At 40.4% G+C, this 12,778-nt stretch overlaps 1 protein-coding gene across 1 annotated transcript in view; it reads right to left on the minus strand.

The window, feature by feature from the left end:
* The window catches only part of LOC133126591 (histone-lysine N-methyltransferase 2C-like), an 80,356-nt gene extending 75,104 nt beyond the window's left edge, over window positions 1-5,252 (minus strand). The window contains exon 1 of the mRNA XM_061238936.1: window positions 4,574-5,252. The gene's annotated coding sequence lies outside the window, so the exon portion shown is untranslated. The remainder of the gene's footprint in view (window positions 1-4,573) is intronic.
* Between the last annotated feature and the right edge of the window lie 7,526 nt (window positions 5,253-12,778).

Genomic DNA, 12,778 nt, shown 5'->3' on the forward strand with positions numbered 1-12,778 from the left:
TCAGCTGTCGTGATTACTTGCTTTACCTTCTTCCTATTCTTAGCTCCTGCACCTGTCTCTTCACCTGGCCATTCCTCGCTTTTCCTTGTCATATCTCCTCTGCTGGGCTCCAGCTGACGCATTAAGAACTCCTTCTGCCTGCACTCCCCTTTCCCCAGAGCCCCAGTCCTCCTCCCCACGCCCATGCTACAGGGGTGAAACCATCTACTTACCGTTCAGGGAAGGACTCACCAACACCCTTTGAATACACTGGAGTGCCTGCTCCAGTTCCTGGGTTTTTTATTTGGGGGTATTTTCTCCTAGTTTCAGAATCTCCCTTGTCCCCATACCATTCTACATCAACTTCAACTATGAATACACCATACCTTCCGTGCGTTAGGCAGGACACGAGTGTCAGGGACAGCTAGATAGACCCTCTGCTAAGTAAGTCTGTTAAGAAAGCTTTGGATAGCACACACACAGGGGCCCTGAAACAGAGTGGATGAGGCTGTCAGCGCACAACAATTTGGAGGGTTCCCCCGGCCAATTTCCCAGTGGCACACGGCCATCGCTGCTCTGAATTCTGGGAAATGACAGTCTACGCAGGATCCTTCTTACCGTCATTACTCCCAGCGTAGTGTAAACAAAAACAGGCCTCGTCTGCAGATCAACAGCTTCATAAACGCAGACAAAGGCATTCAGGAGCACATCTTCAATGCAATATAGCCTAGCCTACCGAGCAGAGCTTATTCGTTAGTAGTCACATGGACTGGATAAACTGCCTTCCTTCCTATTATTCCCAAATACATACAGCACCATTAAATCTGCGTTTTCAGTCTGCCCAGAACTAGGGGAGGTTTGCGTGCTCTACAATTTCTGCATTACCAGAATCCAACAAACACGGCTCAATTACCAGAATTGCAGTATGTAAGAAAAACCAGACATCAGATTAAATCTTTTACAAAACCCTGCATATTGCTGACGTTTGTATTTCCCATGAAGACACAAAACCTTTCAGAATACCTGAAATTCTAATTATTATTTTTCCAACACTTATGAACTTATATACATGTGTAAGCATGATGCGATCAGTGGTTTAAGATGAAATTTCGGACAAAATTAATCAAAAGGAAATGCACACTCAGCCTGCACAAGGATTTCCTCATCTGAATACTGCATATTTTCACCAATCAGGCTCTAAAATATAATAACAGAACTCAGATTCTCACTGTGGCCACCTTCAGAATTCATGGCCCTATTGTCTTGAAGAGAACCCCATGAAGGTTCTACATGTCTCCTGTACCAAGCACAATGCTTGAATTGAGTGAGTGTTTGTCTATGCATTCATGTTACACAGGCAAGCACATTGCAGCACTTTTAATTAACAAGGTTTTCTGGTTTCAGAAACGGGGAGAAAAAAAAACTTTTCAAACTGCTGTGGGGAGGGTGTTCTGATGATTCAACCACACTCGTGAGCAAAAAGAAATGTCTCGGATCAGGCTTTCCTTCCCAGAATTCAACTCATCATAAAAAGACCCCAGAAAACACACATTTTCTAACAAGCCCAACATGGATTAGCTCCCCAAGTGATTCATCCCTTTTGATAAATAGTTTTCATCATTCTCCTTCATTTTCAGAATAATCATATGCGATAGTTCTGGCAATGCAGTGTACAGTATTTGCCACTGAAAGTTGTAAGTTGAGAAGGTAGCCGAGAAACATAAACACACATGAATTGCTATTGCAATTTCAAAGGTACCTGCTTTTCAGAGAAACTTATATTTTTCATTGGTTGGGAACATCATCTGACCATAACTTTATTCAAATGATTTTCTATTCAACCATTAATTCAATTTTCACAGAAATATGAACGGGACAGACTGTTTGCTCATTTGCTTATTGAAACCAATTTTAACCCCAACTCAATGAGAAATACTATTCCTAGGCCTAATTAATCACTGTATCACTTTGCTGTATTCCAAAGCACGTGCTGCAAATCAATCTGCAGTTCTCGAAATATGCTGTGCTGTCAAAGACTGGTTTGAGTGTCGTAGGTGCAGTCTGGTTCCCTACTGACCATAGGAGATGCTCCAACATCAAGCAAAGAGGGCAGTTCCACCTCTCAAGCCACGTCTTCCAGGCTTCCAGGATGACACGTTATGCTGTTGGTCACAGTCACCATTGGACAAGTCATGTTTCAACGCCTGATTGTAGGCTGATACTACAGGACCAGAAACCTGCATGCCTTTTCTTTGTATCCAATAGATACCATCCTGTACCCACCTTTGGCAAGTTGCTAAAACAAAAAAGGTGTGAATTTTGATTGTATGTGAATGGGAGACTGCCTGCTAAACAAAGTTCCCGCTGAAAGAGCTGGTGGGCCAGTATGGGGCTTTCGTACACCAGGACCAAATACAAGTCCAATGCGCCAGGAGACTACTGGAGGTGCTGTGCAGTAGAAGGTTCCACCTTCGGAGGTCCTGGCTCTCTGTTGTCATTAAAGCTTCCGTGGAGTTTTGTTTCGAAAGAGTAGGGATGAGGGGTGGTAGCCTCGGTGTCCTGACCAAAGCCCCACAAAAACTGCCTCTCTGTCTGCCCACCTAAACCTCCCCCCATTTTGATCAGGCCGCTGACCTAAGAGAGCCAGACACTCCAATCCAACCCAGTGCGTATTAGCTCCCCCTATTTCTGACATAGGGACCTTGTGTCTGTTTGTAATAGAGTGTTTGATCCTTTTAAAGAAGATACCCAACAGGGTTCCTTAAAGTGTAATTTGTCATCCGCATTTGACCCATCCTAGTTACATAGGAGCAGTGGGCAACCACCGTACGGCACCCGGTGTGCAATGTGGGGTTAAGGGCCTTGCTCAAAGGCCCAACAGCTGTGCTGATCTTATTGTGGCTACTTCAGGGCTTGAACCGCCAACCTTTTCTGGTCCCAGTCATGTACTTTACTCACTACACTACAACCTGTTGATCCTTCCAAAACCTGTTGATCGTTCCCAGTTTCTCAGAAGCATAAAAACCAAACACCTTCTCACTGGCACCGATCAAGCCTATTAGTCAGACAGAACAAGGTACAGGTTTACAGCTTGTGAATGGACTGGGTTTTAGTTTTTTTTTTTTTTTACTGAAGTTTATACAACCTTTTTGGCCATGTTATGGGTCACAACTTACTCAACTCATGATCATGTTATTCTCTTGTAATCACACCTTTTTTAATCTTTTTTTTTTTTTTTAAAACGTATTTATCTCATGATCTCAATAGAACAAAAGTTTGATCGTTAACTTGTTGTGGGTTTATTATGCCATATTGAAAAATGACTAGCCTTGGAGATATGCGCATGGTCTCGCGCCAGATAAGTTTCTGCATTGGGGACTCTTTTCACCGGATAAATGTGTTACAAGTATACAGAGTGACTGTTGACAAAACATAGGGTACGGAAAAGCACACGCATCCAGTCAATCAATTGTGAGCAGTAAATAAAACTAAGGAAGAGGCTTCATTGCCAAACTTGTTTCTAACATTAATATGGTTTATAATTACTCCAAATTGCCTATGGCCAACACTCAAGTCTCGTGAGCACGCCAACGCTGAACCTGTAGCGCAACTGTTACGGTTGTAGCCAAATCGTAGGCTATGCGCCTTTACGATTGTTATACATCCAATGTCTCCAGTTCAATGGCAAACTATTACCACGAACACGTTCTCTGCCTAGCTACGCTCTGTATTTTTGTTAAAAAGTTAGTTATGCTCAGCGTGAGCAAGACCGTCATTTTGTCAGAAACAAATACGCCACAGGCTACGCCGCTGGAACAGCTACATTGTAACACGTCAGACGTTTACAGTTTTAGCCGAATAGCCCAGCTACGGGCAACATATCAGTTTGTATCATAACAATTAATGACCACTTAAGCAGTTGTTTGATTTTCAACAGCAAATTAACTAGTATTTACAAACATCAGCTTAAGCTACGGAACTAACGTGGACTACCATGTATGACCATTGATCAATGGGGTGATCAGTTCTGGGCCACATGCAGTTGCAAAATAGTAAAATCCAAATAACTTAATGCAACGCCAAACAAACGGCGTTTCTGAGCACCTGCTGATTGTAGGCTATTGATCTAATGAAATCATACTGTTGTGCATGTAGATAGCAACGACGTATTTACGCTAAGAATGCCAAAACAGTCCGACATCAGCTAAAACTAAGATGCTAACTCTGTGACTTATCTATATCTAACTGTCTGAAATAACTAGATCAAGAAGGAAGGACTCGTTTTTCTACGTTATTTTGTAATCCGTGTTTATGTAATCCGTCAGACCTATAGCTACTGACTTTTAGATGTAAAAGATCGAGGGTACACAACAATCTGTAACTTATGCCACTGGAGTTCTAGAATGTTATTGTAAGAATTTATGACATACAGGTGTATGGCAAATGCTAATTATAGGACTAAATCATCGAAATAAAACAAAACGAAACTGCTGGTATACATGGAACAGCCATACGGAAACGTTCACCAGCTCCAGCAAAACCAAACAAATGACAGTTAATGGTAGCATTAAAATTCAGGGGGAAAAAAACTTACCTTTTCAAACCTAGAAGTTTTGAGTTATTGTCGTCATGACCTTCAGTGTCATACGAGAAATATAGTTAATACTTTTGTTTAATATTTTGAAGGAATGGGGGTTTTGTCGCTGTGTCACTATCCAGCATAAAAATCTAGAAGAAACAAATGCAGTAGGCTATATGCGCTTCAAAAGCATGCAGTTGGTTAAATTATATTCCAAAAAACATTTCTTCAGTTGATTGAAAAAAGTAACCGGTTACAGGGTCCAACAACAAACCTCGTCGCTTTCCCTTTATTTAAAACTGGTTAGTTTCCTTTTTCTGAAGTACACTGCTGCACAAAAATATGCCGTATTTTACTTCCCAGTGGTATCATCTTTTAGTCTTCGCCAAAAATCAAAGAAAGTATTCCTTAGTCGTCAAATGGCTGAAAAAAACTTAGAATAAATGCAACAGAAACGCTGAAAAACATTCACGAGAAAAGCAGAATGCTTACGAAATTGATTGCAATTCTTTTTTCCAGCTCCCAGTCAACTCATATCAGCGTAATATCCCCCATGCAAGTTTCCCCAAAGCTTTTAGGTGGATAGAGTATATTATGTGTTGTTTTCTGGCTGAACATTCCTTTAAAAAAAAAAAAAAGAAATATGTGTTTTCTACGAAAAACCTCAAATTTAAAGTTATTGCATACACTCCATCATGGTGGCCATGTTTGAGAGACCTAAGAACCGCCTGTCAACGACTCACAGAGAAATAGTCCCAGTTAAACATAAAGTTCGGCGTAAAATGTTACCCGGAGATCTGATCAAATGAGTTATCATGAAGTAGAATCAATTTTCTGTTCTGCTTATGTAAAGTCCATATTTACCGAGTGTTTTTAAAAACAAAAAATAATTGTTATTTTCCAAAAGTATTACTGACCCTGCGGAGTAATACCCCAGAGCACTCTCCAGGTAAATAGACTTTCTCAACCATGAGCCAGCAAGGACGTGCGTAAAACGTGGCTTGGATTCGCAGGGCTGGGTTGTTTCCTTTAGGGTAATAAGTTATCTAAAAAAACATTTTCAAAGTTATAAAAGTCTCACATATGCATCAGTACAAAACACAGCTTTTATATAGATCAGCGCGTCAAGTTATTGATATCAAAATAATGCCAAGTAACAAATACACTTTAACCAACATCTCATACACAGACTAAGCAGGTAAGCAGAAAAGTTGCCTATTAGCACTGGTCAGAAGCCGGTCATGCATGTTTTCTATTCCGAAGCTGTCAATGTATCTGTAAGGGACGATTTCTGCTTTGAGCTAGTAAGACATGTATTCCAAGGCAATGGATGTTTTCCTTGTTTTCCAATATTAGTGAATTATTATGGCCCTATGTTAACTGTAAACACATTTTTAGGAATTGCGTTTTTACAGATGTATGGTGTATATGCTTTGTATGAGTGTTTTTTATTTTAATTTTATTTTTTTACACTGAAAACGTTTTTAAAAGACACAATGTAATCAAAATCATATTTTTCATAGTTATACTTCACAGGAAAATCAAAGTCAACTATAAAGTCAACCTTTTTTATTTATTTATTTAATTCTTTTTTTTTATCATGGCTGAATGAACACTTTAAATAAAAAAAATATGTTAAATATATTGCACATGGTCTTTAGGATATCAAACTTGGTAGTGCAGAACGTTTTATTTCTGTAATTCTATTGTGCTTGACATTATTTCCCATCAGGTATCTCAGCGACATCATACATAATCTTTCCAATGAGATCTATGGGACAAAGGACACAGGGAAATGGATGTGTACACAGTCTTTCAGAATAAAGTTTAAAAACAGGGAAATCATATTGACACTTTACGTCGCTCGATTAGTGAGGATGAGTACCCAAACCCATAAGGCATGTAATGCTGTTATTTGCCCCCTTCCTGATTTCCTCTATTATTGCATATTTCTCACACTGATTTCAGATCTTTACACAAAATGCAACATTAGACAAAGGGAATCTAAATAAACACTACACACCTTCTGTAAAATTATTTTATTTCATGAAAAGATTTATCAATGCCCATATCACCCCTGTGAAAAAGTCATTAATAACCAGTTGCAATAACCACCAGCAATAACTGCAACCAAACATTTAAAATTTCATGTCAGTCTTTCACAATTCCACAATTTTTGTCCACTCTTCTTTTACAGAACAGATTTAATTCAGAGAGATTGGTAGGTTTTGAGCATGAACTGCTGTTTTCAAGTCATGCCACACCATCTCTACTGGATTCAAGACAGGGATTTGACTTGGCCACTCCAAATATTATGGAGTCAAATGGAGATTTTATCAAATCAAATTAGATTTTTAATCAATCAGATGTGATGAACTTGCTTTTGTGTTTTGGATCATTGTCTTGCTACATAACCTAAATACACTTCAGCATCAGTTGATGGACAGATAACCAGACATTATCCTTAAGAATGTCTGCTCAGAGAAGAATTAATGGTTTCTTAAATCATGTCAAATTGTACAGATCCTGAGGCAGCAAAGGATCCCCACAGCATCACACTACCACCACCATGTTTGATTTTTGGGATGATGTTCTTATTTTGAAATGCTGTATTTCCTTAACACCCGACATTAGATATGTGTCATCTATGCAAAGAACACTATACCAAAAGGGACCATCCCAGAGCCTTAGAAATGACTTAGTAACCCCTTCCAAACTGATATATACTCCCTGAGCATTTTATTTGGAAGTTACATAACTTTACTTACTGTACACCTACTTATTCATGTGATTATCTAATCAGCCAATTGTGTGGCAGCAGTGCAATGCATATAATCATGCAGATATGGGTCACAAGCTTCAGTTAATGTTCATATCAACCATCAGAATGTGGAAAAAATGTTATCTGAGTGATTTCGACTGTGACATGATAGTTGGTGTCAGACAGGCTGGTTTGAGTTTCTAGAGTTTACTCAGAATGGTGCAAAAAACATAAAACATCCAGTGAGCAACAGTCCTGCGCACAGAAAGGCCTTGTCGATAAGAGAGGTCAACAAAGAATGGCCAGACTGGTTTGAGCTGACAGAAAGGCTACCGTAACTCAGATAACCTCTCTGTAAAATTGTGGTGAGCAGAAAATCATCTCAGAATTCACAACACGTCAAACCTTGAGGTGGATGGGCTACAACAGCAGAAGGCCACGTCAGGTTCCACCTCTTGTCAGCCAAGAACAGAAAGCTCAGGCTGCAGTGGACACAGGCTCACCAAAACTGGGCAGTTGAAGACTGGAAAAACTTAGCCAGGTCTGATGAATCTCGGCATGGGGAATGTTTTCTTGGCACACTTTGGGTCTATTAATACCAATCAATCATCGCATGAATGCCACAGCCTATTTGAATATTGTTGCTGACCATGTGCATCCCTTCATGGCCACAATGTACCCATCTTCTAATGGCTACTTCCAGCATGATAATGCACCAAGTCACAAAGCAAAAGTCATCTCAAACTGGTTTCATGAACATGACAATCAACATCAGTACGTTCACAGAAAAGGAGTGGGATAAACAGTGTTGTGGTTTGAAGGTTGCAATTCCTCTCCTGACCATTAGAAGCCCGAAATTACCGATTGTACCTTTTAGTTATTTAAGGAGGGAATTATTTGTTCACGTTTGAACGTTTTTTCATTTAATGAATTAAATGATAATTCTAAAAAAGGTGTTTTGTGTTTAGTCAGGTTCACTTTGCCTAATACTACATTTTGTGTAAGATCTGAAAGCATTCAGTGTGTCAAATATGCAATCGTAGAGGAAATCAGGAAGTGATTTACAACATTTTTTTACAGCACTGTATGGTTGATTTTGATGAACATCAATGTTAATGCTGTTGCACAAGAGTTCAGGAGTGATTTCTTTTTCATTTTAGGAGACACATCTCATGATATATCAATTTATTTTATTTAATTATTTAATTTATTTAACAGAATTAACACTTTCAGCATCCGTACAGTATTTGTATAAATCTGAAAACTTATAGTGGTTCCGCAGTCCCCAGCTTTCCCTCAGCTTCAGATTTAGCGAAGTGCTCCAAACATTGTGAAGGCATGCACACACATCCAGACATGCAAACACACACACTAATTCGCAATTTTTCAAATGTCATCTCAACATAATGCTGTAAATTAATGTTTGAATCACAGTATGTTTTGAATAAACATTATTGGTCGTGGTATCATAAAACGGTGCCAGTACATACAGGAGAATAAGGACTTTCAATCCATGTAAAAATATCAAAAAGTGAGACTGTGCAGTTTGTGTACGATTTTGACTGTCCATCTGCACATTACCAGCATATGGTGTCAGATATGAGGGTCTACAATCTCAGATTGTATGGCCTCATATTCTGACTTCATATGTTGGTAGTGGGCAGATAATCCTTACATTAAAAATAAATAAATAATAACTTACTATTCTAAAGAAGTCACTGCTTAAGTCAATATTATTGGTAAGCTATTTGCAAAACATCTGCATTTCTGTACAGATACTTTACATATGAAATTAATAAATTCTGCAGAAAATGTAGCCTTTCTGCAGTATGATTTCTGCAGAAAATTATTGATGGTCTTCTGCTCAGACTGAAATAGGACTAGAGCAGGGAACAGGTTCACCATTCATTTCTCTCCCTCCCATTAAATGCCCATCATGTGATTAAACATACATTGTCCTTCTCATTTGAATTCTTCCCTCATTGGATTAGAGGAGTGAGCTAAAGATCAAGGATGGGATGGAGGAAGTCCAGAGGAGTCCAGGTGCAGGAGGAAATGAGTTTCATGGCATAAGAGAGGATTCACTGTCAGGAAAGACAGTACTTTACTGATCCAACTACTGTTCGCTGCTCACATATCCTCTGTCTACATCTTCCATACTGCACTTGCGCGCGCGCGCACACACACACACACACACACACACACACACACACACACACACACACACGCACAGAAGCACATACTTGTGTGAGACACACAAATGCATTGCCATACATAAGCAGACGGCATACACAACTTCAAATCATACACAAACATTTGTGCATGTACACAACCACAAACGTAAGCAGTTACTTGCATACACACAACCACACATTCTGCCACACACAAAACCAAACATATTTGCATCGGCACATCCACACACATTCACATAAATACTTTTATGAATACTAAAGTCTTTATTAATAAGGTGAGGCCATATGTAGTTTTGTGTTGAATTCATTTTCAGGCATGGATTCGCCAGGTACCTCACCTCACTGGCTACTGTATGCTCAGCCTTTGTCTTTTCCCACACCCATAGACCCAGAGGCAGAGGCAGGGGCACAGGTCTCCCCCCATGGATAGTTTATGTTGTGCCTTTCCTCAATCTCACTCTCCTCTTTTAAATTTTATGCTGCCCCGTCAGTGTATCTTGCAGATTTCAATTTATCTTTATTGTCACCCGGGTCCACTGGGCGTTTCCTCAGAGGAGCAGTATGTCCTGTTCTGCTTTCTCAGGACAGCACCCCTGTTCTGTTTTATGGTGACTTCCACCGCCATCTTTCACCCCCTCCTCCAGGTTCTCAGCTTCACTTTAGCCATGTCCCCACCTGCACACAAGGCCAGCAACCACCTAGACCTTCAACAGGAGCTGTCCTAGCCCAACTGTATCACCACTTCACATTTGAAACCACCACTTTACTATTTCTTTCTCTCTACCTCCCTCTTGTCCATAAGCCCCCATCCACTCCCTTAGCATCCGTCCACCCTAAACTCCACACTCCCTCTCCTACTTCCCTGTCCTCTGTGTCTCTCATCCCATTCCCTTGCTGAATAATTTTTCCTCCTGTCTGTAGAGGATAAGTCTTCCACACTCCTCTCCTCTTCACTCTTTATTTATGGGGCGGCCTGTAGCGTACTGGTTAAGGTAAATGACTGGGACACGCAAGGTTGGTGGTTCTAATCCCGGTGTAGCCATAAGATCCGCACAGCCGTTGGGCCCTTGAGCAAGGCCCTTAACCCTGCATTGCTCTATGAGAGGATTGTCTCCTGCTTAGTCTAATCAACTGTACGTCACTCTGGATAAGAGTGCCAAAGTCTGCCAAATGCCAATAATGTAATGTCATGTAATGTAACTCTGTTCTATCTCCACCAAGCCAGCTTGTCTGTTTCCTCCTAATCACTGGCTAGCTAATGGTATACACTCAGATAGCGCCAAACTACATGTGGAAGAAAGGAAGTGGAGGAACACCAGATACCCGGATGATCTGTCAATCTTCTGCTCACTCCTGGCCTCCTTCTCATCGACGCTCCTCCTGCTTTCCATGAGTTTAGTTTGCTATTTCTGCGTGCCCGAACTGCTCTTAACAGCCTGCTCCCTACTCACCCAACCCTTTCCCCCTGCTCTCTAACTACAGGTGATTGTACTACTGTTCATATTTCTTCAACCCTCATGTGGTGTTTGGGTCAAATTGACTCGTTTTCAATTTTCACTCAAAGAAAAGTGATACTGGAAATAATTTTTTTCACCTGAAACCCTTATTTTCAGTGAAGAACATAAAAATAAAATAACATTTCACCGAGTACCCATGCTACACCCCCCCCCTACAAATTTGCGTCCCTGATCCGATGTTCGGGTCAATTTGACCCGGGAATAACAAAAGGGTGGAAACTGTAGGTGAAAACCGACACATCACGGTAAATATGAATCAAAAAGGGCTCTTCACTTCTTGTCACACTAAATTAATCTCTAATTTGCTCTCACACGTCAGCACACAGTGAGCACCATAATTCATGGGACAGTGACACATTTCTGTTATTATTCTTCTGTTCTCTTACAAAATACTTAAAGACAATATCCATCCATCCATCCATCCATTATCTGAACCCGCTTATCCCGAACAGGGTCGCAGGGGGGCTGGAGCCTATCCCAGCATACATTGGGCGAAAGGCAGGAATACACCCTGGACAGGTCACCAGTCCATCACAGGGCACACACACCATTCACTCACACACTCACACACTCATACCTACAGGCAAATTAGACTCTCCAATCAGCCTAACCTGCATGTCTTTGAACTGTGGGAGGAAACCGGAGTACCCGGAGGAAACCCACGCAGACATGGGGAGAACATGCAAACTCCACTCAGAGAGGCCCTGGCCGACGGGGATTCGAACCCAGGACCTCCTTGCTGTGAGGCAGCAGTGCTACCCACTGCACCATCCGTGCCGCCCTTAAAGACAATATTTGTTATTTTATTTATTTATGAATTGCTTTAAAATCCCAATAATGCTCCAGGTCAATTTGACTTGACAAACAATACCAATGGGTCCAAAAATGTAACAGAACCCAAAGGGTTAAAGGGTATATTATAAACAGAAACTGATAATACTCCTGATAGTAAGCTCATGTCGTGTCCATTAGCTTAGAAAAAATGTTTTGGAAATCCAAAGGCTACTTTAGTATGAGTTTCAGTGCAGATATGGCACATTCTGCCCCAGAAACATGCGTCTTATGTATCAAACAGAAACACAGGGCTGGAAGCTAAGCATTATTTTCCAGAATTGAAATAACTTATTTGGAACAATTTCCCTGCTGCTTTTATCACTTGGATGTAATTTCCCCAGTATGACATGGAATTTGCTACACACTTGTTATAAATCAAAATAATCCGCTACTGTGTCAAAACATATGTACAGCCACATCTAAAAGCAGTAAGAATTGAAGATATCGGTAGTGGCAAAGTTGAAACATTCAAGTTAAACAAGGTACACAGAGCATATTGAATTGGTTGCTTCCACATACAGTGCCCCCTTCCAGATTTCCTCTATTATTGCATTTGTCACATTGAACGTTTTCAGGTCTTCAGACAAAATGTAATATAAGACAGGCCTGAGTACCAAACCACATTCATAAATCATTTCATTTATTTAATTAAAAAAGTTATCAAACACCCATATCACCCATGTGAAAAATTTAACTTAACTGGGTGCACCATCTTCAGCAGCAATAACTGCAAACAAGTGAGATATCAGACTTTTTCATTGTTGTGGAGGGATTTTAGTCCACTCTACTTTGCAGAACTGCTTTAATTCGGACAATTTGTTAGGCATGGACTTGGTTTTCTGTTTTGCATCATTGTATTGCTGCATAACCCAATAGTTTCAGCACATGGTTTACATTCTCCTTTATGCTTCTTTCA

Source organism: Conger conger, chromosome 4 (genome assembly GCF_963514075.1).
Source record: "Conger conger chromosome 4, fConCon1.1, whole genome shotgun sequence".
Classification (NCBI taxonomy): domain Eukaryota; kingdom Metazoa; phylum Chordata; class Actinopteri; order Anguilliformes; family Congridae; genus Conger; species Conger conger.